Source organism: Euprymna scolopes, chromosome 1 (genome assembly GCF_053919585.1).
Source record: "Euprymna scolopes isolate OS-2025 chromosome 1, ASM5391958v1, whole genome shotgun sequence".
NCBI lineage: Eukaryota > Metazoa > Mollusca > Cephalopoda > Sepiida > Sepiolidae > Euprymna > Euprymna scolopes.
The window spans coordinates 63,432,221-63,438,877 of NC_136482.1; the positions used below are offsets into that span (position 1 = coordinate 63,432,221).

The window sequence follows — 6,657 nt, forward strand, 5'->3', positions numbered from 1 at the left end:
CTAAATTATGTAATTTATGTTTTTGTTGTTGGAATACTTTTTTTAAAGCTCTCTTCTTGTTGTTGTAATTGCTGCAAAGATGATATCAGCACTTTAACCAATTTCAGAATTTGTTTTATTTTTTTAAATATCTACGAGAAAAGAAAAACATTTTTTTTTTACATAAAAACCGAAAAAGGGGCTACTGCTTACTTTCTGAATAATTGAATAAAACTATTTTTCATTCGTTCTTCACTCGGTGAAAAACTGAAGAGAAAAATTACTTTCTTTAAATAATGATCAGTCATTCTAACGTTCTTAATTTTCTTTTCTTTTTTTTTTAAACTAGCGAGGTTGGTTCGATTTCTTATATTCATTATCTCAGAAAATATGGATCAAGAAACTCGTTTAGTTCGTATATGCCACATTAACTGCAATATCAAGGTGATTAAAAGACTGAAAAATAAATCAGAAATCACATAAACAAACGAAAAACTTCTGTTATTGAAGATTAATAAAAAGATTAATATACACATTCACATATTTATTTAGTTGCGTGTATGTGTAGGTATGTGTATGTTACAATGGAATGCAAATGTTTTATGTGTAGGCTTCATTGATTGTCGACATTGATTTCCTTTAATCGGGCAGATGTCAACGTACAATGCGCTCAACTCACATCCTCCGTAAATATGATTTACAGGCTAAATTTTATAGGCTTCTCCATATTTCGCCCAGCGTAATTAGACGTGCATAAATTCCAGATATTTTAAATTCCCTAATAAAGCGTCTCGGGCTGAATGATTAAGGTCTGCCTCTCGACTGTATTCAATTTAATTGACGTTTTCAATAGAAAAGAAAAAGAAAGAAATAACGACATTTTGCCATAAACTGTTATTTCGCTCTTAATAAACCGCGGTTCCGTAAGGAATTTAAATTCTGCTTCGTTGGAATTTTGTTAAAAACAATCTGAAATAAATGGTAATCTATAATGGAATGCGCCTGGATGTCGGCTTTCTTGACGTCTATTTAAATTGCGGAAATTCAGTTTTAAACGATTCCTTCAATTATAGGCAACGATTATTTACGATTATAATACAAAAATAAAACGTCCGTGAATGTTGTCTAAGCATATCTGATTTAGTATTATGTGTAGCTGTACATACATGTACACATGCAATTAAACAACCACATTTATATCCATACAAACATTGGAAGGGGTTTCAGCAAAAATAAGACACTTGGGTCAACGTGTTCCATGTACTTTCCACCAATCTCGGCATTGTTTTTACTCTGGCTTGATTTGTGCTTGCTATGTGAATCACAACGTGAGAAATAAGAGGAGGAAACACATTTTCCCATACAATAATCATGGCATCACTATTATTCGCGCAGCCACTTTTAACTGGGCAATCATTATCTTTAAAGACAGAACGCAGGCAATCATATATATAAGGCGTTTGTTAGAAACGTTAAATGAAATGTTATTAAAATTATGTTTTTATTATATTACTTACTTTTATCAGACATATATGTGGTTTATTCCAAAGATGAGTGTTTGACATTTACAAGCGTATGTTGCCAAATCTGTAATTTAAGGAAACCAACAAAAGAATGCCATATTGACTGTTTGGTGGTCTGCGACCTGTCTCAGCCATTACAGTTTTTTTGAAAGCAGGTGAAACCATTATGGCGGAAACTTATCAACAAATGGATTAAATGCATCAGAAACTTTAACAACATCCAGCATTAGTAAACAGAAGGGGTCAAGTTCTTCTCCACGACATTGCCCGACCTCACCTTGCTAAACCGACCCTAAACGAATTATGCTACGAAACTCTGCTTCATCCGCCCTACTCTCCAGACCTCTCACTATCACTTTTTCAAGCATCTTGACAATTTTCTGTGTGAGAAATGCTTTACAACCCAAAGCGATATCACAAATGCCTTTAGGTCCTGGATATGACCTTAAACTATATCCAATGGTGAGGGCCCCAGCTTGCAGGCCTTAGGAAGTGTGGAGCCACCCTTTAATTGCCATTGCTCCCAGGTCCACTCTGACCCGGAGTGGTAGCACCTGTTAGGGTCCCAACTATAGGTTAAATAGAATACGACTTAAAAAACAAATATACTATATCAAAAAATCGTTCTTCAAAATCACCAGATTCGGCATTAAATAACCTGAAAAGGGTTGATATGCCGTAAAACAAAACGACCAAACGACCAACAAATGCCTTAAGCGATATCATCGCCATCAGAACGCAATATGTTTATGTTCCTGACATAAATACACTTGCTTTGCGTTGGCAAAAGTGTGTTGATCTTGATTGTGCTTATTTCGACCAATATATTTTTGTTTGAGCCGAGATATGTTCATCTAATTTTAAAAGTTAAAAACCGCAAAAACTTCCTTGTCAACCTGATGGTAAGTCTTCCCCTTTTTTGTATATCGCTTTCATTGTCTGAAACCATAGAGGACTTTATCGATAAGCCAGCAGACATAATTCTAATGTATCGTTTTACGTTTTTTTTTTTTTTCTAAAGTCTGCCTTACTTTCTAAATAGCGTGTGACGCGTGATGCTGCAATTCCTTTTAAACTTAAAGATTTAATATTTTTCAGTGATCAATTATAAATTAAATACACAATACAAACTACAAAAAGTTAATATGATTAATAGATTGACATTCGTGCTGGTAAAGAAATAGGGATATGTGTTTAAACTGTACAGTGCTTTGTATTTCAACTTTATACATTCTCAGAAGTGTAATTTTTTTGTACAAATGTGATCAATGCATGAACATGATCTGTGGCACAATGAAGAGCGCCTCTTTTGGAGAGCTGGGGACTTCTACATTAATGAACCTTGTGCCTAACTTGTCTGTACTTGTGAGCTGCAGATGTATTAAGCAGGTACTTTGTGTTTTGAAAATGTTAGAATATATCAATCTGGAATGACTCAACCGAGTCCAAACGATTTGTGACCCTATAAAACGAAAGGTCAACCCCACAGAACTCGTCATCGAGGCATACAAAAACAAAACAATGTTTAAACTTTATGTATGAATCTTTGTTCTCTCTCTCTCTCTCTCTCTCTCTCTCTCTCTCTCTCTCTCTCTCTCTCTCTCTCTCGCTTTCTCTGTTTCTCTCTTTCACTCCCTTTTTCTCTCTTTCTTCATTGAAAGAGAGAATTAAATATAATTCTATTGTTTTAAAAACAGTTGCAGCTTAGATTTTGGGGTCGACGGACACGACATAGCGGTTTAACTGCATGCGTCTAATTTCAACTGGTCTTTATAAAAATATGCTCCGCCAGTGTTAAACGTAAAATAAATTATTTATTTTTATAAAAATGCATTTGTTCACTATTTTTGTATAATCGTTAAATTTCAGTATGCGGTCCATGTTGACGATTGAAATGCTGCCTATGACGACAAAATGAAGACAAAGAAGCGATCCATACCAGCCGATTATAGCCGACGACATCTCAACCCGTTGCGTTGAAGTTTCCATGTGCCTATCGTTGAATATCGTTTATTTCCCAGGGAAGCCGGTTGCGTTCGAAGTGCGTTCCTCAACCAAGTAACCCTACCCGGGAAACGATAGTGCCATTGATTTGGTTCTTAATAAGATAATTCATCCAGTAAATAGCAGGTTGGCTCGACTTCTGCTTGGGCATGATTTACGGAAATGAGCAAGATATCTCAATGGACCAAATAAAATATCACGTTTAAAATTGCGTAGATCCGACGTAAGTACTCCAGAAATTGACTGGATTCAACATTAGTCAGTCAAAAGTTACATCTGCTGAAACGTTGCGAAGACGAAAACAGATGAAAAAGATGAAAATGATACACGTTATCAATTATAATTTAAGCGAGAGAAGTATGCATGGTCCCCCATTGAGTGCATAGGGAACGAGGCATAAAAAATGACTAAATTCAGCATTTGCTCCCCCCTCATTAAGCTCTAAAAGTCTCCAGGGGACATCAAATCCTGGTGAAAATGATCAAACGGTGCAGTTTTAGACTTTAACATATGTAAATTTGAGTCCTGCACCATGCAAAAAAAAAAAGAAATAACTAAGTTCATCATTTGCCCCTCTCCATATAGCCCCATAGTCCCCAAGGCCTTAACATATTTAAATGTAATTTCAGAACCATGCAAAACTATTAAATAGAAATAAACAGAAAATTTTGGACAAATATGGTAAAATAGTCCCAAAAATGGAGTGATTTTATTAGCCCTAAAAGAGCCCCTGGGCACACCCAAGGGTAATCACGGAATATAGACAAACCAAATTGTATAGAAACCAGTTAATTACAACTTTTCAGACAGTTTTATAAAAATCGAAGGCATCATTTTTTTTAATCAGCACAAAAGTGTCAATTTTAGCCATTTTAACACGAAAGGTAGCCCTACGGAGGCAACATGAATTTTCCCGGAAAATCCGTTCTGTTATTTTCTTACTCGTATCATGTTTAATGTTTGTGCAAAATTTTAAAAAATTCCAAGTTAGTTATTGAGAAAAGTGCAGACAGATAAACGGATGAACGGACAAGGGTGAATTTACAGGTTCACCCTCCTTTTGTCGTGGGACCAAAAAGCCATGATAGTTGCTTTATTGGAGGTTGAGTGCCATATGTCACGGTAATTTGATAGTTTAGTTATAATAGCATTATTACCAGAAATTTAGTTATAATAGCATTACTACCAGAAATTTAGTTATAACAGCATTACTACCAGAAATTATGTTATAATAGCATTACTACCAGAAATTTAGTTATAATAGCATTACTACCAGAAATTTAGTTATAATAGCATTACTACCAGAAATTTAGTTATAATAGCATTACTACCAGAAATGTTGTGCGATTAAATGTCAATCAAAATCATATTCGTATGATCATATTTAGAGTTATTGATTTATATTCGCATCTGTAAATTATTTACTCTAAAAAATGTACAAGTCACCGAGAATGAATTTATAGAATAGATGAATACATTTAAATGTTTATTTGGAAACTTGTTATTGTCGATCAACAAATTAAACACACTTTAAGACGCCATTACAAAAAAAAACACTACCAATTATCATTATATTATTACGCTTATCGCTCCGTCCGTTATCATGCTGTGCATCCCTAAAAAAGGAAAGTGGAATATTCCAAAAAGTGGAATATTCCAAATAAACTTTGTCACCCTTAAAAAAAAAAAAATTGGTGTCGCTGTTGAGGCAAAGCTAATAAAAATGATTTGTCTTTCTTTGCCTTTTGGCTAAGATCAAAGTGTAGTATCTGGTCTTCAGGTGCTACATTTCGATTTCTTCTCTCTCAGTGGAAGATTGTTGATTGTTTTTGTTTTACGGCATATCAACCTTTTCGGGTTATTTAATGCCGAATCCAAAGATTTTGAAGAAAAAACTTTTTTAATAGAATATATTTGTTGTTTTCATGTCGGTTTCTATTTAACCCATAGTTGGGACCCTAACAGGAACTACTACTCCGGGTCAGAGTGGACCTGGGAGCAATGGTAATTAAAGGGTGGCTCCACACTCCCCAAAGCCCGCAAGCTGGGGCATCACCACTGGATATAGTTTAAGGTCATATCCAGGACCCCCATTGAGGGACTTTTACCCTCTGCAGGGGGGCAGTCGGCGTATTCTAATGCTCCACCGACAGGGCCGCTCAGTGGAAGAGAAATCCTTTACGACTAAGATAATTTTCTCCAGGTTAAGAAAACGACCCTGGTGTCTAAATCTGTCCCGTGGGGACGCATTGTGAATAGGTACTATGTTTAATGTAACAAAGTTTTAATATTAAAAAAGTAACTGGAAAAAGTTATTTCTGATTTAATTACAAAATCCCTAGGAAGTGTTACTCCTGATTAATTATAAAATGCCCCGAAAAATATCCGTTCTGATTATTATTATTTTTTTTTGTTTACTTGCCTCCCCATAAGGGCGGAATTGGACATGAGGTCGGTTAAAAATTTAGGGGAAAACCAGCTCCCCAAAAGGGGCTCTCTGGTCAATAACAAAAATAAGAAGTGTATCAGTAATGAAGGATTTCTCCTCCATTAACCAAAACCAAAAAATAGGGGGATTTAAGTCACTGGAATGCTGAAACTGATAGTACACTCAGACATTCATGTTGAAGCAATGGTTACCTTATCCGTAACCGTGTTAATGTTTTTATGTATTACTTTCGAAAAGCTGATGAAGCAGTTTATGATTTAAACATTACTTTATATCAAGTATATTTTAAGCAGTGGGTTACGGTATATGAAGTCAGTCCCGGAAATTACTCAAACCGTTTACGATTTAAACATTACTTTATTTCATGTATATTTTTAACAGTGCGGTGGGGGATATTAAATCAGTCCCGAAAATGGGTGAACGCGTTTACGCATTACACATTGCTTTATTTAATGTATATTTTTAACATTGGGGTGGGAAATATGAAGTCGGTTCCGGAAATGGCTGCAACCATTTACGTCTTGGCCATTACTTTATTTAATGTATATTTTTAACAGTAAGATGGGAGATAAGAAGTCGGTCCCGGAACTGGCTGAAAAAGTTTACGATTTATACATTACATTATTTCATGTATATTTTTAGCAGTGGGTTTGGGATATAAAGTCGGTCCCGGAAATGGCTGAAACAGTTTACTATTTAGAC

The 6,657-nt window shown here is 35.2% G+C and overlaps 1 pseudogene; it reads left to right on the top strand.

Moving 5' to 3' along the window:
• The first annotated feature begins 5,234 nt into the window (after nucleotides 1-5,234).
• On the top strand, nucleotides 5,235-5,402 carry LOC145284628 (U2 spliceosomal RNA; annotated as a pseudogene).
• The last annotated feature ends 1,255 nt before the right edge of the window (nucleotides 5,403-6,657 follow it).